Raw genomic sequence first — 25,119 nt, forward strand, 5'->3', positions numbered from 1 at the left:
GGTCAGCATGGGGAGGTCAGGGAACATGCAGTGGCAGTGTAGGATAGGTTTCTGAAAAACATCGCGGGGTTGTGCGCATTGTATGCGTGTGTAACATTACATTCACTAGTAGGAGTGAGAAAAACATCACGGGGTGGTGTGAATCGGATGGTCTGAATTAGGATAGGCCGTGAGTGGCAATGTAGGATGGAGAAAAGCACAGCGGGGTGGTCAGCATGGGGAGGTCAAGGAACATGCAGTGGCAATGTAGGATAGGTTTCTGAAAAACATCGCCGAGTGGTGCGCATTGTATGGGTGTGTAACAGTACATTCACTATTAGGAGTGAGAAAAACATCACGGGGTGGTGTGAATTGGAGGGTCTGAATTAGGATAGGCAGTGAATGGCAATGTAGGATGGAGAAAAGCATTGCAGGGTGGTCAGCATGTGGATCTCAGGGAACATGCAGTGGCAATGCAGGATAGGTTTCTGAAAAACATCGCGGGGTGGTGCACATTGTATGGGTGTGTAACATTACATCACTGGTAGGAGTGACAAAAACATCACGGAGTGGTGTGAATCGGAGCGTCTGTATTAGGATAGGCAGTGAGTGGCAATATAGGATGGAGAAAAGCACCGCGGGGTGGTCAGCATGGGGAGGTCAGGGAACATGCAGTGGCAATGTAGGATAGGTTTCTGAAAAACATGGCGGGGTGGTGCGTATTGTATGGGTGTGTAACATTACATTCACTAGTAGGAGTGAGAAAAAAATCACGGGGTGTTTCGCATTGTAGGGGTGTGTAACATTGCATTCCCTAGTAGGAGTGAGAAAAACATCACGGGATGGTGAGAATTGGAGGGTCTGAATTAGGATAGGCAGTGAGTGGCAATGTAGGATGGAGAAAAGCATCGCGGGATGATCAGCATTGGGAGTTTACGGAACATGCAGTGGCAATGTTGGATAGTTTTCTGAAAAACATTGCTGGGTGGTGCGCATTGTATGGGTGTGTAACATTACATTCACAAGTAGGAGTCATAAAAACATCACGGGGTGGTGTGAATCAGAGTGTCTGAATTAGGATAGCTAGTGACTGGCAATGTAGGATGGAGAAAAGCATCGCGGGGTGGTCAGCATGGGTAGGTCAGGGAACATGCAGTGGCAATGTAGGATAGTTTTCTGAAAAACATCGGTGGGTGGTGCGCATTGTATGGGTGTGTAACATTACATTCACTAGGAGGAGTGAGAAAAACATCAAGGGGTGGTGCGCATTGTATGGGTGTGTGTTATATTACATTCACTAGTAGGAGTGAGAAAAACATCACGGGGTGGTGTGAATCGGAGGGTCTGAAATAGGATAGCCAGTGAGTTGCAATGTAGGATGGAGAAAAGCATCACGGGGTGGTATGCATCGGGAGGTGAGGGAACATGCAGTGGCAATGTAGGATAGGTTTCTGAAAAACATCGTGGGGTGGTGCGCATTGTATGGGTGTGTAACATTACATTCACTAGTAGGAGTGAGAAAAACATCACGTGTTGGTGTGAATCAGAGGGTATGAATTAGGATAGGCAGTGAGTGCCAATGTAGGATGGAGAATGGCCCGCGGGGAGGTCAGCATGTGGAGGTCAGAGAACATGCAGTGGCAATGTAGGATAGGTTTCTGAAAAACTTCGCGTGGTGTTGCGCATTGTATGGGTGTGTAAAATTACATTCTCTCATAGGAGTGAGAAAAACATCACGGGGTGGTGTGAATCGGAGGGTCTGAATTAGGTTATGCAGTGAGTGGCAATGTAGGATGGAGAAAAGCAGCGCGGGTTGGTCAGCATGTGGAGGTCAGGGAACATGAAGTGGCAATGTAGGATAGGTTTCTGACAAACATCGCGTGGTGGTGCGAATTGTGTGGGTGTGTAAAATTACATTCTCTAGTAGGAGTGAGAAAAACATCACGGGGTTTTGTGAATTGGAGGGTCTGAATTAGGATACGCAGTGAGTGGCAATGTGGAATGGACAAAAGCACCGCGGGGTGGTCAGCATGGGTAGGTCAGGGAACATGCAGTGGCAATGTAGGATAGGTTTCTGAAAAACATCACGGGGTGGTGCGCATTGTATGGGTGTGTAAAATTACATTCTCTAGTAGGAGTGAGAAAAAAATCACGGGGTGGTGTGAATCGGAGGGTCTGAATTAGTATAGGCAGTGAGTGGCAATGTAGGATGGAGAAAAGCACAGCGGGGTGGTCAGCATGTGGAGGTCAGGGAACATGCATTGGCAATGTAGGATAGGTTTCTGAAAAACATCGCGGGGTGGTGCGCATTGTAGGGGTGTGTAACATTACATTCACTAGTAGGAGTGAGAAAAACATCAAGAGGTGGTGCGCATTGTATGGGTGTGTGTAACATTACATTCACTAGTAGGAGTGAGAAAAACATCACGGGGTGGTGTGAATCGCGGGGTCTGAATTAGGATACGCATTGAGTGGCAATGTAGGATGGGGAAAAGCACCACGGGTTGGTCAGCATGGGGAGTTCAGGGAACATGCAGTGGCAATGTTGGATAGGTTTCTGAAAAACATCGCGGGGTGGTGCGCATTGTATGTATGTGTAACATTAAATTCACTAGTAGGAGTGAGAAAAACATCACGGGGTGGTGTGAATCGGAGGGTCTGAATTAGTATAGGCAGTGTGTGGCAATGTAAGATGTACAAAAGCACCGAAGGTTGGTTAGCATGGGGAGGTCAGGGAACATGCAGTAGCAATGTATGATAGGTTTCTGAAAAACATTGCGGGGTGGTGCGCATTGTATGGGTGTGTAACATTACATTCACTAGTAGGAGTGAGAAAAACATCACGGGGTGGTGCGCATTGTATCGGTGTTTAATATTACATTCACAAGTAGGACTGAGAAAAACATCATTGGGTGGTGTGAATCGGAGGGTCTGAATTAGGATAGGAAGTGAGTGGCAATGTAGGATGAAGAAAAGCACCGTGTGGTGGTTAGCATGGGGAGGTCAGGGAACATGCAGTGGCAATGTAGGATAGGTTTCTGAAAAACATCGCTGGGTGGTTCGCATTGTATGGGTGTGTAACATTACATTCACTAGTAGGAGTGAGAAAATCATCACGGGGTGGTGTGAATCAGAGTGTCTGAATTAGGATAGGCAGTAAGTGGCAATGTAGGATGGAGAAAAGCACCGCGGGGTGGTCAGCATGGGGAGGTCAGGGAACATGCAGTGGCAATGTAGGATAGGTTTCTGAAAAACATCGCGTGGTGGTGTGAATTGTATGGGTGTGTAACATTACATTCACTAGTATGAGTGAGAAAAACTTCAAGGGGTGGTGTCAATCGGAGGGGCTGAATTAGGATAGGCAGTGAGTGGCAATGTAGAATAGAGAAAAGCACAGCGGGGTGGTCCGCATGGGGAGGTCAGGGAACATGCAGTGGCAATGTAGGATAGGTTTCTGAAAAACATCGCGGTGTGGTGCGCATTTTATGGGTGTGTAACATTACATTCACTAGTAGGAGTGAGAAAAACATTACGGGGTGGTGTGAATCGGATGGTCTGAATTAGGATATGCAGTGAGTGGCAATGTAGGATGGAGAAAAGCACAGCGGGGTGGTCAGCATGGGGAGGTCAAGGAACATGCAGTGGCAATATAGGATAGGTTTCTGAAAAACATCGCCGAGTGGTGCACATTGTATGGGTGTATAACAGTACATTCACTATTAGGAGAGAGAAAAAAATCACGGGGTGGTGTGAATTGGAGGGTCTGAATTAGGATAGGTTGTGATTGGCAATGTAGGATGGAGAAAAGTACCGCGGGGTGGTCAGCATGTAGAGGTCATGGAACATGCAGTGGCAATGTAGGATAGGTTTCTGAAAAACATCGTGGAGTGGTGCGCATTGTATGGGTGTGTAACATTACATTCACTAGTAGGAGTGAGAAAAACAGCACGGGCTGGTATGAATCGGAGGGTCTGAAATAGGATAGCCAGTGAGTTGCAATGTAGGATGGAGAAAAGCATCACGGGGTGGTATGCATCGGGAGGTGAGGGAACATGCAGTGGCAATGTAGGATAGGATTCTGAAAAACATCGCGGGGTGGTGCGCATTGTATGGGTATGTAACATTACATTCACTAGTAGGAGTGAGAAAAACATCACGTGTTGGTGTGAATCAGAGGGTATGAATTAGGATAGGCAGTGAGTGCCAATGTAGGATGGAGAAAGGCCCGCGGGGTGGTCAGCATGTGGAGGTCAGGGAACATTCAGTGGCAATGTAGGATAGGTTTCTGAAAAACATCGCGGGGTGGTGCGCATTGTAGGGGTGTGTAACATTACATTCACTAGTAGGAGGGAGAAAAACATCAAGGGGTGGTGCGCATTGTATGGGTGTGTGTTACATTACATTCACTAGTAGGAGTGAGAAAAATATCACAGGGTGGTGTGAATTAGAGGGTCTGAATTAGGATAGGCAGTGAGTGGCAATGTAGGATGGGGAAAAGCACCGCGGATGGTCAGCATGGGGAGGTCAGGGAACATGCAGTGGCAATGTAGGATAGGTTTCTGAAAAACATCGCGGGGTGGTTCGCATTGTATGGGTGTGTAACATTACATTCACTAGTAGGAGTGAGAAAAACTTCACGGGGTGGTGTGAATCAGAGGGTCTCAATTAGGATAGGCAGTGAGTGGCAATCTAGGATGGAGAAAAGCACCACGGGGTGGTCAGCACGGGGAGGTCAGGGAACATGCAGTTTCAATGTAGGATAGGTTTCTGAAAAACATCCAGGAGTGGTAGGCATTGTATGGGTGTGTAACATTACATTCACTAGTAGGAGTGAGAAAAACATCACGGGGTGGTGTGAATCGCAGGGTCTGAATTAGGATAGGCAGTGAGTGGTAATGTAGAATGGGGAAAAGCACCACGGGTTGGTCAGCATGGGAAGTTCAGGGAACATGCAGTGGCAATGTTGGATAGGTTTCTGAAAAACATCGCTGGGTCTTGCGCATTGTATGTTTGTGTAACATTAAATTCACTAGTAGGAGTGAGAAAAACATCACGGGGTGGTGTGAATCGGAGGGTCTGAATTAGTATAGGCAGTGAGTGGCAATGTAAGATGGAGAAAAGCACCGCAGGGTGGTTAGCATGGGGAGGTCAGGGAACATGCAGTAGCAATGTATGATAGGTTTCTGAATAACATCGCGGGATGGTGCGCATTGTATGGGTGTGTAACGTTACATTCACTAGTAGGAGTGAGAAAAACATCACGGGGTGGTGCGCATTGTATCGGTGTGTAATATTACATTCACTAGTAGGACTGAGAAAAACATCATTGGGTGGTGTGAATTGGAGCGTCTGAATTAGGATAGGAAGTGAGTGGCAATATAGGATGGAGAAAAGCACCGCGGGGTGGTCAGCATGGGGAGGTCAGGGAACAGGCAGTGGCAATGTAGGATAGGTTTCTGAAAAACATCGCGTGGTGGTGTGCATTGTATGGGTGTGTAGCATTACATTCACTAGTAGGAGTGAGAAAATCTTCACGGGGTGGTGTGAATCGGAGTGTCTGAATTAGGATAGGCAGTAAGTGGCAATGTAGGATGGAGAAAAGCACCGCGGGGTGGTCAGCATGGGGATGACTGGGAACAGGCAGTGGCAATGTAGGATAGGTTTCTGAAAAACATCGCGTGGTGGTTTGCATTGTATGGGTGTGTAACATTACATTCACTACTATGAGTGAGAAAAACTTCAAGGGGTGGTGTGAATCGGAGGGTCTGAATTAGGATAGGCAGTGAGTGGCAATGTAGGATGGAGAAAAGCACAGCGGGGTGGTCAGCATGGGGAGGTCAGGGAACATGCAGTGGCAATGTAGGATAGGTTTCTGAAAAACATCGCGGGGTGGTGCGCATTGTATGTTTGTGTAACATTAAATTCACTAGTAGGAGTGAGAAAAACATCACGGGGTGGTGTGAATCGGAGGGTCTGAATTAGTATAGGCAGTGTGTGGCAATGTAAGATGTACAAAAGCACCGAAGGTTGGTTAGCATGGGGAGGTCAGGGAACATGCAGTAGCAATGTATGATAGGTTTCTGAAAAACATCGCGGGGTGGTGCGCATTGTATGGGTGTGTAACATTACATTCACTAGTAGGAGTGAGAAAAACATCACGGGGTGGTGCGCATTGTATCGGTGTGTAATATTACATTCACTAGTAGGACTGAGAAAAACATCATTGGGTGGTGTAAATCGGAGGGTCTGAATTAGGATAGGAAGTGAGCGGCAATGTGGGATGGAGAAAAGCTCCGTGGGGTGGTTAGCATGGGGAGGGCAGGGAACATGCAGTGGCAATGTAGGATAGGTTTCTGAAAAACATCGCGTGGTGGTGTGCATTGTATGGGTGTGTAACATTACATTCACTAGTATGAGTGAGAAAAACATCAAGGGGTGGTGTCAATCGGAGGGGCTGAATTAGGATAGGCAGTGAGTGGCAATGTAGGATGGAGAAAAGCACAGCGGGGTGGTCAGCATGGGGAGGTCAGGGAACATGCAGTGGCAGTGTAGGATAGGTTTCTGAAAAACATCGCGGGGTGGTGCGCATTGTATGCGTGTGTAACATTACATTAACTAGTAGGAGTGAGAAAAACATCACGGGGTGGTGTGAATCGCAGGGTCTGAATTAGGATAGGCAGTGAGTGGCAATGTAGGATGGGGAAAAGCACCACGGGTTGGTCAGCATGGGGAGTTCAGGGAACATGCAGTGGCAATGTTGGATAGGTTTCTGAAAAACATCGCGGGGTGGTGCGCATTGTATGTTTGTGTAACATTAAATTCACTAGTAGGAGTGAGAAAAACATCACGGGGTGGTGTGAATCGGAGGGTCTGAATTAGTATAGGCAGTGTGTGGCAATGTAAGATGTACAAAAGCACCGAAGGTTGGTTAGCATGGGGAGGTCAGGGAACATGCAGTAGCAATGTATGATAGGTTTCTGAAAAACATCGCGGGGTGGTGCACATTGTATGGGTGTGTAACATTACATTCACTAGTAGGAGTGAGAAAAACATCACGGGGTGGTGCGCATTGTATCGGTGTGTAATATTACATTCACTAGTAGGACTGAGAAAAACATCATTGGGTGGTGTAAATCGGAAGGTCTGAATTAGGATAGGAAGTGAGCGGCAATGTGGGATGGAGAAAAGCACCGTGGGGTGGTTAGCATGGGGAGGTCAGGGAACATGCAGTGGCAATGTAGGATAGGTTTCTGAAAAACATCGCGTGGTGGTGTGCATTGTATGGGTGTGTAACATTACATTCACTAGTATGAGTGAGAAAAACATCAAGGGGTGGTGTCAATCGGAGGGGCTGAATTAGGATAGGCAGTGAGTGGCAATGTAGGATGGAGAAAAGCACAGCGGGGTGGTCAGCATGGGGAAGTCAGGGAACATGCAGTGGCAGTGTAGGATAGGTTTCTGAAAAACATCGCGGGGTGGTGCGCATTGTATGCGTGTGTAACATTACATTCACTAGTAGGAGTGAGAAAAACATCACGGGGTAGTGTGAATCGGATGGTCTGAATTAGGATAGGCAGTGAGTGGCAATGTAGGATGGAGAAAAGCACAGCGGGGTGGTCAGCATGGGGAGGTCAAGGAACATGCAGTGGCAATGTAGGATAGGTTTCTGAAAAACATCGCCGAGTGGTGCGCATTGTATGGGTGTGTAACTGTACATTCACTATTAGGAGTGAGAAAAACATCACGGGGTGGTGTGAATCCGAGGGTCTGAATTAGGATAGGCAGTGAGTGGCAATGTAGGATGGAGAAAAGCACTGCAGGGTGGTCAGCATGTGGATCTCAGGGAACATGCAGTGGCAATGCAGGATAGGTTTCTGAAAAACATCGCGGGGTGGTGCACATTGTATGGGTGTGTAACATTACATCACTGGTAGGAGTGACAAAAACATCACGGAGTGGTGTGAATCGGAGCGTCTGTATTAGGATAGGCAGTGAGTGGCAATATAGGATGGAGAAAAGCACCGCGGGGTGGTCAGCATGGGGAGGTCAGGGAACATGCAGTGGCAATGTAGGATAGGTTTCTGAAAAACATCGCGGGGTGGTGCGCTTTTTATGGGTGTGTAACATTACATTCACTAGTAGGAGTGAGAAAAACATCACGGGGTGGTGTGAATCAAATGGTCTGAATTAGGATAGGCAGTGAGTGGCAATGTAGGATGGAGAAAAGCACAGCGGGGTGGTCAGCATGGGGAGGTCAAGGAAAATGCAGTGGCAATATAGGATAGGTTTCTGAAAAACATCGCCGAGTGGTGCGCATTGTATGGGGGTGTAACAGTACATTCACTATAAGGAGAGAGAAAAACATCACGGGGTGGTGTGAATTGGAGGGTCTGAATTAGGATAGGCTGTGATTGGCAATATAGGATGGAGAAAAGTACCGCGGGGTGGTCAGCATATAGAGGTCATGGAACATGCAGTGGCAATGTAGGATAGGTTTCTGAAAAACATCGCGGAGTGGTGCGCATTGTATGGGTGTGTAGCATTACATTCACTAGTAGGAGTGAGAAAATCTTCACGGGGTGGTGTGAATCGGAGTGTCTGAATTAGGATAGGCAGTAAGTGGCAATGTAGGATGGAGAAAAGCACCGCGGGGTGGTCAGCATGGGGATGACTGGGAACAGGCAGTGGCAATGTAGGATAGGTTTCTGAAAAACATCGCGTGGTGGTTTGCATTGTATGGGTGTGTAACATTACATTCACTACTATGAGTGAGAAAAACTTCAAGGGGTGGTGTGAATCGGAGGGTCTGAATTAGGATAGGCAGTGAGTGGCAATGTAGGATGGAGAAAAGCACAGCGGGGTGGTCAGCATGGGGAGGTCAGGGAACATGCAGTGGCAATGTAGGATAGGTTTCTGAAAAACATCGCGGGGTGGTGCGCATTGTATGTTTGTGTAACATTAAATTCACTAGTAGGAGTGAGAAAAACATCACGGGGTGGTGTGAATCGGAGGGTCTGAATTAGTATAGGCAGTGTGTGGCAATGTAAGATGTACAAAAGCACCGAAGGTTGGTTAGCATGGGGAGGTCAGGGAACATGCAGTAGCAATGTATGATAGGTTTCTGAAAAACATCGCGGGGTGGTGCGCATTGTATGGGTGTGTAACATTACATTCACTAGTAGGAGTGAGAAAAACATCACGGGGTGGTGCGCATTGTATCGGTGTGTAATATTACATTCACTAGTAGGACTGAGAAAAACATCATTGGGTGGTGTAAATCGGAGGGTCTGAATTAGGATAGGAAGTGAGCGGCAATGTGGGATGGAGAAAAGCTCCGTGGGGTGGTTAGCATGGGGAGGGCAGGGAACATGCAGTGGCAATGTAGGATAGGTTTCTGAAAAACATCGCGTGGTGGTGTGCATTGTATGGGTGTGTAACATTACATTCACTAGTATGAGTGAGAAAAACATCAAGGGGTGGTGTCAATCGGAGGGGCTGAATTAGGATAGGCAGTGAGTGGCAATGTAGGATGGAGAAAAGCACAGCGGGGTGGTCAGCATGGGGAGGTCAGGGAACATGCAGTGGCAGTGTAGGATAGGTTTCTGAAAAACATCGCGGGGTGGTGCGCATTGTATGCGTGTGTAACATTACATTAACTAGTAGGAGTGAGAAAAACATCACGGGGTGGTGTGAATCGCAGGGTCTGAATTAGGATAGGCAGTGAGTGGCAATGTAGGATGGGGAAAAGCACCACGGGTTGGTCAGCATGGGGAGTTCAGGGAACATGCAGTGGCAATGTTGGATAGGTTTCTGAAAAACATCGCGGGGTGGTGCGCATTGTATGTTTGTGTAACATTAAATTCACTAGTAGGAGTGAGAAAAACATCACGGGGTGGTGTGAATCGGAGGGTCTGAATTAGTATAGGCAGTGTGTGGCAATGTAAGATGTACAAAAGCACCGAAGGTTGGTTAGCATGGGGAGGTCAGGGAACATGCAGTAGCAATGTATGATAGGTTTCTGAAAAACATCGCGGGGTGGTGCACATTGTATGGGTGTGTAACATTACATTCACTAGTAGGAGTGAGAAAAACATCACGGGGTGGTGCGCATTGTATCGGTGTGTAATATTACATTCACTAGTAGGACTGAGAAAAACATCATTGGGTGGTGTAAATCGGAAGGTCTGAATTAGGATAGGAAGTGAGCGGCAATGTGGGATGGAGAAAAGCACCGTGGGGTGGTTAGCATGGGGAGGTCAGGGAACATGCAGTGGCAATGTAGGATAGGTTTCTGAAAAACATCGCGTGGTGGTGTGCATTGTATGGGTGTGTAACATTACATTCACTAGTATGAGTGAGAAAAACATCAAGGGGTGGTGTCAATCGGAGGGGCTGAATTAGGATAGGCAGTGAGTGGCAATGTAGGATGGAGAAAAGCACAGCGGGGTGGTCAGCATGGGGAAGTCAGGGAACATGCAGTGGCAGTGTAGGATAGGTTTCTGAAAAACATCGCGGGGTGGTGCGCATTGTATGCGTGTGTAACATTACATTCACTAGTAGGAGTGAGAAAAACATCACGGGGTAGTGTGAATCGGATGGTCTGAATTAGGATAGGCAGTGAGTGGCAATGTAGGATGGAGAAAAGCACAGCGGGGTGGTCAGCATGGGGAGGTCAAGGAACATGCAGTGGCAATGTAGGATAGGTTTCTGAAAAACATCGCCGAGTGGTGCGCATTGTATGGGTGTGTAACTGTACATTCACTATTAGGAGTGAGAAAAACATCACGGGGTGGTGTGAATCCGAGGGTCTGAATTAGGATAGGCAGTGAGTGGCAATGTAGGATGGAGAAAAGCACTGCAGGGTGGTCAGCATGTGGATCTCAGGGAACATGCAGTGGCAATGCAGGATAGGTTTCTGAAAAACATCGCGGGGTGGTGCACATTGTATGGGTGTGTAACATTACATCACTGGTAGGAGTGACAAAAACATCACGGAGTGGTGTGAATCGGAGCGTCTGTATTAGGATAGGCAGTGAGTGGCAATATAGGATGGAGAAAAGCACCGCGGGGTGGTCAGCATGGGGAGGTCAGGGAACATGCAGTGGCAATGTAGGATAGGTTTCTGAAAAACATCGCGGGGTGGTGCGCTTTTTATGGGTGTGTAACATTACATTCACTAGTAGGAGTGAGAAAAACATCACGGGGAGGTGTGAATCAAATGGTCTGAATTAGGATAGGCAGTGAGTGGCAATGTAGGATGGAGAAAAGCACAGCGGGGTGGTCAGCATGGGGAGGTCAAGGAAAATGCAGTGGCAATATAGGATAGGTTTCTGAAAAACATCGCCGAGTGGTGCGCATTGTATGGGGGTGTAACAGTACATTCACTATAAGGAGAGAGAAAAACATCACGGGGTGGTGTGAATTGGAGGGTCTGAATTAGGATAGGCTGTGATTGGCAATATAGGATGGAGAAAAGTACCGCGGGGTGGTCAGCATATAGAGGTCATGGAACATGCAGTGGCAATGTAGGATAGGTTTCTGAAAAACATCGCGGAGTGGTGCGCATTGTATGGGTGTGTAACATTACATTCACTAGTAGGAGTGAGAAAAACAGCACGGGCTGGTGTGAATCGGAGGGTCTGAAATCGGATAGCCAGTGAGTTGCAATGTAGGATGGAGAAAAGCATCACGGGGTGGTATGCATCGGGAGGTGAGGGAACATGCAGTGGCAATGTAGGATAGGTTTCTGAAAAACATCGCAGGGTGGTGCGCATTGTATGGGTGTGTAACATTACATTCACTAGTAGGAGTGAGAAAAACATCACGTGTTGGTGTGAATCAGAACGTATGAATTAGGATAGGCAGTGAGTGCCAATGTAGGATGGAGAAAGGCCCGTGGGGAGGTCAGCATGTGGAGGTCAGGGAACATGCAGTGGCAATGTAGGATAGGTTTCTGAAAAACATCGCATGGTGGTGCGCATTGTATGGGTGTGTAAAATTACATTCTCTCATAGGAGTGAGAAAAACATCACGGGGTGGTGTGAATCGGAGGGTCTGAATTAGGTTATGCAGTGAGTGCCAATGTAGGATGGAGAAAAGCAGCGCGGGTTGGTCAGCATGTGGAGGTCAGGGAACATGAAGTGGCAATGTTGGATAGGTTTCTGAAAAACATGGCGGGGTGGTGCGAATTGTGTGGGTGTGTAAAATTACATTCTCTAGTAGGAGTGAGAAAAACATCACGGGGTGGTGTGAATTGGAGGGTCTGAATTAGGATACGCAGTGAGTGGCAATGTGGAATAGACAAAAGCACCGCGGGGTGGTCAGCATGGGGAGGTCAGGGAACATGCAGTGGCAATGTAGGATAGGTTTCTGAAAAACATCGCGGGGTGGTGCGCATTGTAGGGTTGTGGAACATTACAATCACTAGTAGGAGTGAGAAAAACATCAAGGGGTGGTGAGCATTGTATGGGTGTGTGTTACATTACATTCACTAGTAGGAGTGAGAAAAATATCACGGGCTGGTGTGAATTAGAGGGTCCGAATTAGGATAGGCAGTGAGTGGCAATGTAGGATGGGGAAAAGCACCGCGGGTGGTCAGCATGGGGAGGTCAGGGAACATGCAGTGGCAATGTAGGATAGGTTTCTGAAAAACATCGCGGTGTGGTTCGCATTGTATGTGTGTGTAACATTACAATCACTATTAGGAGTGAGAAAAACATCACGGGGTGGTGTGAATCAGAGGGTCTCAATTAGGATAGGCAGTGAGTGGCAATCTAGGATGGGGAAAAGCACCGCGGGGTGGTCAGCATGGGGAGGTCAGGGAACATGCAGTTTCAATGTAGGATCGGTTTCAGAAAAACCTCCAGGGGTGGTAGGCTTTGTATGGGTGTGTAACATTACATTCACTAGTAGGAGTGAGAAAAACATCACGGGGTGGTGTGAATCGCAGGGTCTGAATTAGGATAGGCAGTGAGTGGCAATGTAGGATGGGGAAAAGCACCACGGGTTGGTCAGTATGGGGAGTTCAGGGAACATGCAGTGACAATGTTGGATAGGTTTCTGAAAAACATCGCGGGGTGGTGCGCATTGTATGTTGTGTAACATTAAATTCACTAGAAGGAGTGAGAAAAACATCACGGTGTGGTGTGAATCGGAGGGTCTGAATTAGTATAGGCAGTGAGTGGCAATGTAGGATGGAGAAAATCACCGCAGGGTGGTTAGCATGGGGAGGTCAGGGAACATGCAGTAGCAATGTATGATAGGTTTCTGAAAAACATCGCGGGGTGGTGCGCATTGTATGGGTGTGTAACATTACATTCACTAGTAGGAGTGAGAAAAACATCACGGGGTGGTGCGCATTGTATCGGTGTGTAATATTACATTCACTAGTAGGATTGAGAAAAACATCATTGGGTGGTGTGAATCGGAGGGTCTGAATTAGGATAGGAAGTGAGTGGCAATGTAGGATGGAGAAAAGCACCATGGGGTGGTTAGCATTGGGAGGTCAGGGAACATGCAGTGCTAATGTAGGATAGGTTTCTGAAAAACATCACGGGGTGGTGCGCATTGTATGGGTGTGTAACATTACATTCACTAGTAGGAGTGAGAAAAACATCACGGGGTGGTGTGAATTGGAGTGTCTGAATTAGGATAGGCAGTAAGTGGCAATGTAGGATGGAGAAAAGCACCGCGGGGTGGTCAGCATGGGGAGGTCAGGGAACATGCAGTAGCAATGTAGGATCGGTTTCTGAAAAACATCGCGTGGTGGTGTGCATTGTATGGGTTTGTAACATTACATTCACTAGTATGAGTGAGAAAAACATCAAGGGGTGGTGTCAATCGGAGGGGCTGAATTAGGATAGGCAGTGAGTGGCAATGTAGGAAGGAGAAAAGCACAGCCGGGTGGTCAGCATGGGGAGGTCAGGGAACATGCAGTGGCAGTGTAGGATAGGTTTCTGAAAAACATCGCGGGGTTGTGCGCATTGTATGCGTGTGTAACATTACATTCACTAGTAGGAGTGAGAAAAACATCACGGGGTGGTGTGAATCGGATGGTCTGAATTAGGATAGGCAGTGAGTGGCAATGTAGGATGGAGAAAAGCACAGCGGGGTGGTCAGCATGGGGAGGTCAAGGAACATGCAGTGGCAATGTAGGATAGGTTTCTGAAAAACATCGCCGAGTGGTGCGCATTGTATGGGTGTGTAACAGTACATTCACTATTAGGAGAGAGAAAAACATCACGGGGTGGTGTGAATTGGAGGGTCTGAATTAGGATAGGCAGTGAATGGCAATGTAGGATGGAGAAAAGCATTGCAGGGTGGTCAGCATGTGGATCTCAGGGAACATGCAGTGGCAATGCAGGATAGGTTTCTGAAAAACATCGCGGGGTGGTGCACATTGTATGGGTGTGTAACATTACATCACTGGTAGGAGTGACAAAAACATCACGGAGTGGTGTGAATCGGAGCGTCTGTATTAGGATAGGCAGTGAGTGGCAATATAGGATGGAGAAAAGCACCGCGGGGTGGTCAGCATGGGGAGGTCAGGGAACATGCAGTGGCAATGTAGGATAGGTTTCTGAAAAACATGGCGGGGTGGTGCGTATTGTATGGGTGTGTAACATTACATTCACTAGTAGGAGTGAGAAAAAAATCACGGGGTGTTTCGCATTGTAGGGGTGTGTAACATTGCATTCCCTAGTAGGAGTGAGAAAAACATCACGGGATGGTGAGAATTGGAGGGTCTGAATTAGGATAGGCAGTGAGTGGCAATGTAGGATGGAGAAAAGCATCGCGGGATGATCATCATTGGGAGTTCACGGAACATGCAGTGGCAATGTTGGATAGTTTTCTGAAAAACATTGCTGGGTGGTGCGCATTGTATGGGTGTGTAACATTACATTCACAAGTAGGAGTCATAAAAACATCACGGGGTGGTGTGAATCAGAGTGTCTGAATTAGGATAGCTAGTGACTGGCAATGTAGGATGGAGAAAAGCATCGCGGGGTGGTCAGCATGGGTAGGTCAGGGAACATGCAGTGGCAATGTAGGATAGTTTTCTGAAAAACATCGGTGGGTGGTGCGCATTGTATGGGTGTGTAACATTACATTCACTAGGAGGAGTGAGAAAAACATCAAGGGGTGGTGCGCATTGTATGGGTGTGTGTTATATTACATTCACTAGTAGGAGTGAGAAAATCATCACGGGGTGGTGTGAATCGGAGGGTCTGAAATAGGATAGCCAGTGAGTTGCAATGTAGGATGGAGAAAAGCATCACGGGGTGGTATGCATCGGGAGGTGAGGGAACATGCAGTGGCAATGTAGGATAGGTTTCTGAAAAACATCGTGGGGTGGTGCGCATTGTATGGGTGTGTAACATTACATTCACTAGTAGGAGTGAGAAAAACATCACGTGTTGGTGTGAATCAGAGGGTATGAATTAGGATAGGCAGTGAGTGCCAATGTAGGATGGAGAATGGCCCGCGGGGAGGTCAGCATGTGGAGGTCAGGGAACATGCAGTGGCAATGTAGGATAGGTTTCTGAAAAACTTCGCGTGGTGTTGCGCATTGTATGAGTGTGTAAAATTACATTCTCTCATAGGAGTGAGAAAAACATCACGGGGTGGTGTGAATCGGAGGGTCTGAATTAGGTTATGCAGTGAGTGGCAATGTAGGATGGAGAAAAGCAGCGCGGGTTGGTCAGCATGTGGAGGTCAGGGAACATGAAGTGGCAATGTAGGATAGGTTTCTGACAAACATAGCGTGGTGGTGCGAATTGTGTGGGTGTGTAAAATTACATTCTCTAGTAGGAGTGAGAAAAACATCACGGGGTTTTGTGAATTGGAGGGTCTGAATTAGGATACGCAGTGAGTGGCAATGTGGAATGGACAAAAGCACCGCGGGGTGGTCAGCATGGGTAGGTCAGGGAACATGCAGTGGCAATGTAGGATAGGTTTCTGAAAAACATCACGGGGTGGTGCGCATTGTTTGGGTGTGTAAAATTACATTCTCTAGTAGGAGTGAGAAAAAAATCACGGGGTGGTGTGAATCGGAGGGTCTGAATTAGTATAGGCAGTGAGTGGCAATGTAGGATGGAGAAAAGCACAGCGGGGTGGTCAGCATGTGGAGGTCAGGGAACATGCAGTGGCAATGTAGGATAGGTTTCTGAAAAACATCGCGGGGTGGTGCGCATTGTAGGGGTGTGTAACATTACATTCACTAGTAGGAGTGAGAAAAACATCAAGAGGTGGTGCGCATTGTATGGGTGTGTGTAACATTACATTCACTAGTAGGAGTGAGAAAAACATCACGGGGTGGTGTGAATCGCGGGGTCTGAATTAGGATAGGCAGTGAGTGGCAATGTAGGATGGGGAAAAGCACCACGGGTTGGTCAGCATGGGGAGTTCAGGGAACATGCAGTGGCAATGTTGGATAGGTTTCTGAAAAACATCGCGGGGTGGTGCGCATTGTATGTATGTGTAACATTAAATTCACTAGTAGGAGTGAGAAAAACATCACGGGGTGGTGTGAATCGGAGGGTCTGAATTAGTATAGGCAGTTAGTGGCAATGTAAGATGGAGAAAAGCACCGCAGGGTGGTTAGCATGGGGAGGTCAGGGAACATGCAGTAGCAATGTATGATAGGTTTCTGAAAAACATCGCGGGGTGGTGCGCATTGTATGGGTGTGTAACATTACATTCACTAGTAGGAGTGAGAAAAACATCACGGGGTGGTGCGCATTGTATCGGTGTTTAATATTACATTCACAAGTAGGACTGAGAAAAACATCATTGGGTGGTGTGAATCGGAGGGTCTGAATTAGGATAGGAAGTGAGTGGCAATGTAGGATGGAGAAAAGCACCGTGGGGTGGTTAGCATTGGGAGGTCAGGGAACATGCAGTGCTAATGTAGGATAGGTTTCTGAAAAACATCGCGGGGTGGTGCGCAATGTATGGGTGTGTAACATTACATTCACTAGTAGGAGTGAGAAAAACATCACGGGGTGGTGTGAATTGGAGTGTCTGAATTAGGATAGGCAGTAAGTGGCAATGTAGGATGGAGAAAAGCACCGCGGGGTGGTCAGCATGGGGAGGTCAGGGAACATGCAGTGGCAATGTAGGATCGGTTTCTGAAAAACATCGCGTGGTGGTGTGCATTGTATGGGTTTGTAACATTACATTCACTAGTATGAGTGAGAAAAACATCAAGGGGTGGTGTCAATCGGAGGGGCTGAATTAGGATAGGCAGTGAGTGGCAATGTAGGAAGGAGAAAAGCACAGCCGGGTGGTCAGCATGGGGAGGTCAGGGAACATGCAGTGGCAGTGTAGGATAGGTTTCTGAAAAACATCGCGGGGTTGTGCGCATTGTATGCGTGTGTAACATTACATTCACTAGTAGGAGTGAGAAAAACATCACGGGGTGGTGTGAATCGGATGGTCTGAATTAGGATAGGCAGTGAGTGGCAATGTAGGATGGAGAAAAGCACAGCGGGGTGGTCAGCATGGGGAGGTCAAGGAACATGCAGTGGCAATGTAGGATAGGTTTCTGAAAAACATCGCCGAGTGGTGCGCATTGTATGGGTGTGTAACAGTACATTCACTATTAGGAGTGAGAAAAACATCACGGGGTGGTGTGAATTGGAGGGTCTGAATTAGGATAGGCAGTGAATGGCAATGTAGGATGGAGAAAAGCATTGCAGGGTGGTCAGCATGTGGATCTCAGGGAACATGCAGTGGCAATGCAGGATAGGTTTCTGAAAAACATCGCGGGGTGGTGCACATTGTATGGGTGTGTAACATTACATCACTGGTAGGAGTGACAAAAACATCACGGAGTGGTGTGAATCGGAGCGTCTGTATTAGGATAGGCAGTGAGTGGCAATATAGGATGGAGAAAAGCACCGCGGGGTGGTCAGCATGGGGAGGTCAGGGAACATGCAGTGGCAATGTAGGATAGGTTTCTGAAAAACATGGCGGGGTGGTGCGTATTGTATGGGTGTGTAACATTACATTCACTAGTAGGAGTGAGAAAAAAATCACAGGGTGTTTCGCATTGTAGGGGTGTGTAACATTGCATTCCCTAGTAGGAGTGAGAAAAACATCACGGGATGGTGAGAATTGGAGGGTCTGAATTAGGATAGGCAGTGAGTGGCAATGTAGGATGGAGAAAAGCATCGCGGGATGATCAGCATTGGGAGTTCATGGAACATGCAGTGGCAATGTTGGATAGTTTTCTGAAAAACATTGCTGGGTGGTGCGCATTGTATGGGTGTGTAACATTACATTCACAAGTAGGAGTCATAAAAACATCACGGGGTGGTGTGAATCAGAGTGTCTGAATTAGGATAGCTAGTGACTGGCAATGTAGGATGGAGAAAAGCATCGCGGGGTGGTCAGCATGGGTAGGTCAGGGAACATGCAGTGGCAATGTAGGATAGTTTTCTGAAAAACATCGGTGGGTGGTGCGCATTGTATGGGTGTGTAACATTACATTCACTAGGAGGAGTGAGAAAAACATCAAGGGGTGGTGCGCATTGTATGGGTGTGTGTTATATTACATTCACTAGTAGGAGTGAGAAAAACATCACGGGGTGGTGTGAATCGGAGGGTCTGAAATAGGATAGCCAGTGAGTTGCAATGTAGGATGGAGAAAAGCATCACGGGGTGGTATGCATCGGGAGGTGAGGGAACATGCAGTGGCAATGTAGGATAGGTTTCTGAAAAACATCGTGGGGTGGTGCGCATTGTATGGGTGTGTAACATTACATTCACTAGTAGGAGTGAGAAAAACATCACGTGTTGGTGTGAATCAGAGGGTATGAATTAGGATAGGCAGTGAGTGCCAATGTAGGATGGAGAATGGCCCGCGGGGAGGTCAGCATGTGGAGGTCAGAGAACATGCAGTGGCAATGTAGGATAGGTTTCTGAAAAACTTCGCGTGGTGTTGCGCATTGTATGAGTGTGTAAAATTACATTCTCTCATAGGAGTGAGAAAAACATCACGGGGTGGTGTGAATCGGAGGGTCTGAATTAGGTTATGCAGTGAGTGGCAATGTAGGATGGAGAAAAGCAGCGCGGGTTGGTCAGCATGTGGAGGTCAGGGAACATGAAGTGGCAATGTAGGATAGGTTTCTGACAAACATCGCGTGGTGGTGCGAATTGTGTGGGTGTGTAAAATTACATTCTCTAGTAGGAGTGAGAAAAACATCACGGGGTTTTGTGAATTGGAGGGTCTGAATTAGGATACGCAGTGAGTGGCAATGTGGAATGGACAAAAGCACCGCGGGGTGGTCAGCATGGGTAGGTCAGGGAACATGCAGTGGCAATGTAGGATAGGTTTCTGAAAAACATCACGGGGTGGTGCGCATTGTATGGGTGTGTAAAATTACATTCTCTAGTAGGAGTGAGAAAAAAATCACGGGGTGGTGTGAATCGGAGGGTCTGAATTAGTATAGGCAGTGAGTGGCAATGTAGGATGGAGAAAAGCACAGCGGGGTGGTCAGCATGTGGAGGTCAGGGAACATGCAGTGGCAATGTAGGATAGGTTTCTGAAAAACATCGCGGGGTGGTGCGCATTGTAGGGGTGTGTAACATTACATTCACTAGTAGGAGTGAGAAAAACATCAAGAGGTGGTGCGCATTGTATGGGTGTGTGTAACATTACATTCACTAGTAGGAGTGAGAAAAACATCACGGGATGGTGTGAATCGCGGGGTCTGAATTAGGATAGGCAGTGAGTGGCAATGTAGGATGGGGAAAAGCACCACGGGTTGGTCAGCATGGGGAGTTCAGGGAACATGCAGTGGCAATGTTGGATAGGTTTCTGAAAAACATCGCGGGGTGGTGCGCATTGTATGTATGTGTAACATTAAATTCACTAGTAGGAGTGAGAAAAACATCACGGGGTGGTGTGAATCGGAGGGTCTGAATTAGTATAGGCAGTTAGTGGCAATGTAAGATGGAGAAAAGCACCGCAGGGTGGTTAGCATGGGGAGGTCAGGGAACATGCAGTAGCAATGTATGATAGGTTTCTGAAAAACATCGCGGGGTGGTGCGCATTGTATGGGTGTGTAACATTACATTCACTAGTAGGAGTGAGTAAAACATCACGGGGTGGTGTGAATTGGAGGGTCTGAATTAGGATAGGCAGTGAGTGGCAATGTAGGATGTAGAAAAGCACTGCGTGATGGTCAGCATGTGGAGGTCAGGGAACATGCAGTGGCAATGTAGGATAGATTTATGAAAAACATTGCGGGGTGGTGCGCATTGTATGGGTGTGTAACATTACATTCACTAGTAGGAGTGAGAAAAACATCACGGGGTGGTGCGCATTGTATCGGTGTTTAATATTACATTCACAAGTAGGACTGAGAAAAACATCATTGGGTGGTGTGAATCGGAGGGTCTGAATTAGGATAGGAAGTGAGTGGCAATGTAGGATGAAGAAAAGCACCGTGTGGTGGTTAGCATGGGGAGGTCAGGGAACATGCAGTGGCAATGTAGGATAGGTTTCTGAAAAACATCGCTGGGTGGTGTGCATTGTATGGGTGTGTAACATTACATTCACTAGTAGGAGTGAGAAAATCATCACGGGGTGGTGTGAATCAGAGTGTCTGAATTAGGATAGGCAGTAAGTGGCAATGTAGGATGGAGAAAAGCACCGCGGGGTGGTCAGCATGGGGAGGTCAGGGAACATGCAGTGGCAATGTAGGATAGGTTTCTGAAAAACATCGCGTGGTGGTGTGAATTGTATGGGTGTGTAACATTACATTCACTAGTATGAGTGAGAAAAACTTCAAGGGGTGGTGTCAATCGGAGGGGCTGAATTAGGATAGGCAGTGAGTGGCAATGTAGAATGGAGAAAAGCACAGCGGGGTGGTCCGCATGGGGAGGTCAGGGAACATGCAGTGGCAATGTAGGATAGGTTTCTGAAAAACATCGCGGTGTGGTGCGCATTTTATGGGTGTGTAACATTACATTCACTTGTAGGAGTGAGAAAAACATCACGGGGTGGTGTGAATCGGATGGTCTGAATTAGGATATGCAGTGAGTGGCAATGTAGGATGGAGAAAATCACAGCGGGGTGGTCAGCATGGGGAGGTCAAGGAACATGCAGTGGCAATATAGGATAGGTTTCTGAAAAACATCGCCGAGTGGTGCACATTGTATGGGTGTATAACAGTACATTCACTATTAGGAGAGAGAAAAAAATCACGGGGTGGTGTGAATTGGAAGGTCTGAATTAGGATAGGCTGTGATTGGCAATGTAGGATGGAGAAAAGTACCGCGGGGTGGTCAGCATGTAGAGGTCATGGAACATGCAGTGGCAATGTAGGATAGGTTTCTGAAAAACATCGTGGAGTGGTGCGCATTGTATGGGTGTGTAACATTACATTCACTAGTAGGAGTGAGAAAAACAGCACGGGCTGGTGTGAATTGGAGGGTCTGAAATAGGATAGCCAGTGAGTTGCAATGTAGGATGGAGAAAAGCACCACGGGGTGGTATGCATCGGGAGGTGAGGAAACATGCAGTGGCAATGTAGGATAGGTTTCTGAAAAACATCGCGGGGTGGTGCGCATTGTATGGGTATGTAACATTACATTCACTAGTAGGAGTGAGAAAAACATCACGTGTTGGTGTGAATCAGAGGGTATGAATTAGGATAGGCAGTGAGTGCCAATGTAGGATGGAGAAAGGCCCGCGGGGTGGTCAGCATGTGGAGGTCAGGGAACATGCAGTGGCAATGTAGGATAGGTTTCTGAAAAACATCGCGGGGTGGTGCGCATTGTAGGGGTGTGTAACATTACATTCACTAGTAGGAGTGAGAAAAACTTCACGGGGTGGTGTGAATCAGAGGGTCTCAATTAGGATAGGCAGTGAGTGGCAATCTAGGATGGAGAAAAGCACCACGGGGTGGTCAGCATGGGGAGGTCAGGGAACATGCAGTTTCAATGTAGGATAGGTTTCTGAAAAACATCCAGGAGTGGTAGGCATTGTATGGGTGTGTAACATTACATTCACTAGTAGGAGTGAGAAAAACATCACGGGGTGGTGTGAATCGCAGGGTCTGAATTAGGATAGGCAGTGAGTGGCAATGTAGAATGGGGAAAAGCACCACGGGTTGGTCAGCATGGGAAGTTCAGGGAACATGCAGTGGCAATGTTGGATAGGTTTCTGAAAAACATCGCTGGGTCTTGTGCATTGTATGTTTGTGTAACATTAAATTCACTAGTAGGAGTGAGAAAAACATCACGGGGTGGTGTGAATCGGAGGGTCTGAATTAGTATAGGCAGTGAGTGGCAATGTAAGATGGAGAAAAGCACCGCAGGGTGGTTAGCATGGGGAGGTCAGGGAACATGCAGTAGCAATGTATGATAGGTTTCTGAAAAACATCGCGGGGTGGTGCGCATTGTATGGGTGTGTAACATTACATTCACTAGTAGGAGTGAGAAAAACATCACGGGGTGGTGCGCATTGTATCGGTGTGTAATATTACATTCACTAGTAGGACTGAGAAAAACATCATTGGGTGGTGTGAATCGGAGGGTCTGAATTAGGATAGGAAGTGAGTGGCAATATAGGATGGAGAAAAGCACCGCGGGGTGGTCAGCATGGGGAGGTCAGGGAACAGGCAGTGGCAATGTAGGATAGGTTTCTGAAAAACATCGCGTGGTGGTGTGCATTGTATGGGTGTGTAGCATTACATTCACTAGTAGGAGTGAGAAAATCATCACGGGGTGGTGTGAATCGGAGTGTCTGAATTAGGATAGGCAGTAAGTGGCAATGTAGGATGGAGAAAAGCACCGCGGGGTGGTCAGCATGGGGATGACAGGGAACAGGCAGTGGCAATGTAGGATAGGTTTCTGAAAAACATCGCGTGGTGGTGTGCATTGTATGGGTGTGTAACATTACATTCACTACTATGAGTGAGAAAAACTTCAAGGGGTGGTGTCAATCGGAGGGGCTGAATTAGGATAGGCAGTGAGTGGCAATGTAGGATGGAGAAAAGCACAGCGGGGTGGTCAGAATGGGGAGGTCAGGGAACATGCAGTAGCAATGTAGGATAGGTTTCTGAAAAACATCGCGGGGTGGTGCGCATTTTATTGGTGTGTAACATTACATTCACTAGTAGGAGTGAGAAAAACAGCACGGGCTGGTGTGAATCGGAGGGTCTGAAATAGGATAGCCAGTGAGTTGCAATGTAGGATGGAGAAAAGCATCACGGGGTGGTATGCATCGGGAGGTGAGGGAACATGCAGTGGCAATGTAGGATAGGTTTCTGAAAAACATCGCGTGGTGCTACGCATTGAATGGGTGTGTAAAATTACATTCTCTCATAGGAGTGAGAAAAACATCACGGGGTGGTGTGAATCGGAGGGTCTGAATTAGGTTATGCAGTGAGTGGCAATGTAGGATGGAGAAAAGCAGCGCTGGTTGGTCAGCATGTGGAGGTCAGGGAACATGAAGTGGCAATGTAGGATAGGTTTCTGAAAAACATCGCGGGGTGGTGCGAATTGTGTGGGTGTGTAAAATTACATTCTCTAGTAGGAGTGAGAAAAACATCACGTGGTGGTGTGAATTGGAGGGTCTGAATTAGGATACGCAGTGAGTGGCAATGTGGAATGGACAAAAGCACCGCGGGGTGGTCAACATGGGGAGGTCAGGGAACATGCAGTGGCAATGTAGGATAGGTTTCTGAAAAACATCGCGGGGTGGTGCGCATTGTATGGGTGTGTAAAATTACATTCTCTAGTAGGAGTGAGAAAAAATTCACGGGGTGGTGTGAATCGGAGGGTCTGAATTAGGATAGGCAGTGAGTGGCAATGTAGGATGGAGAAAAGTACAGCGGGGTGGTCAGCATGTGGAGGTCAGGGAACATGCAGTGGCAATGTAGGATAGGTTTCTGAAAAACATCGCGGGGTGGTGCGCATTGTAGGGGTGTGTAACATTACATTCACTAGTAGGAGTGAGAAAAACATCAAGGGGTGGTGCGCATTGTATGGGTGTGTGTTACATTACATTCAATAGTAGGAGTGAGAAAAATATCACGGGGTGGTGTGAATTAGAGGGTCCGAATTAGGATAGGCAGTGAGTGGCAATGTAGGATGTGGAAAAGCACCGCGGGTGGTCAGCATGGGGAGGTCAGGGAATATGCAGTGGCAATGTAGGATAGGTTTCTGAAAAACATCGCGGGGTGGTTCGCATTGTATGGGTGTGTAACATTACATTCACTAGTAGGAGTGAGAAAAACATCACGGGGTGGTGTGAATCAGAGGGTCTCAATTAGGATAGGCAGTGAGTGGCAATCTAGGATGGAGAAAAGCACCACGGGGTGGTCAGCATGGCGAGGTCAGGGAACATGCAGTTTCAATGTAGGATAGGTTTCTGAAAAACATCCAGGAGTGGTAGGCATTGTATGGGTGTGTAACATTACATTCACTAGTAGGAGTGAGAAAAACATCACGGGATGGTGTGAATCGCGGGGTCTGAATTAGGATAGGCAGTGAGTGGCAATGTAAGATGGGGAAAAGCACCACGGGTTGGTCAGCATGGGGAGTTCAGGGAACATGCAGTGGCAATGTTAGATAGGTTTCTGAAAAACATCGCGGGGTGGTGCGCATTGTATGTTTGTGTAACATTAAATTCACTAGTAGGAGTGAGAAAAACATCACGGGGTGGTGTGAATCGGAGGGTCTGAATTAGTATAGGCAGTTAGTGGCAATGTAAGATGGAGAAAAGCACCGCAGGGTGGTTAGCATGGGGAGGTCAGGGAACATGCAGTAGCAATATATGATAGGTTTCTGAAAAACATCGCGGGGTGGTGCGCATTGTATGGGTGTGTAACATTACATTCACTAGTAGGAGTGAGAAAAACATCACGGGGTGGTGCGCATTGTATCGGTGTGTAATATTACATTCACTAGTAGGACTGAGAAAAACATCATTGGGTGGTGTGAATCGGAGGGTCTGAATTAGGATAGGAAGTGAGTGGCAATGTAGGATGAAGAAAAGCACCGTGGGGTGGTTAGCATGGGGAGGTCAGGGAACATGCAGTGGCAATGTAGGATAGGTTTCTGAAAAACATCGCTGGGTGGTGCGCATTGTATGGGTGTGTAACATTACATTCACTAGTAGGAGTG

The sequence above is a fragment of the Cavia porcellus genome, unplaced genomic scaffold (genome assembly GCF_034190915.1).
Source record: "Cavia porcellus strain 051 isolate PalLab524CR breed Dunkin Hartley unplaced genomic scaffold, mCavPor4.1 scaffold_18, whole genome shotgun sequence".
In the NCBI taxonomy this organism is placed as follows: domain Eukaryota; kingdom Metazoa; phylum Chordata; class Mammalia; order Rodentia; family Caviidae; genus Cavia; species Cavia porcellus.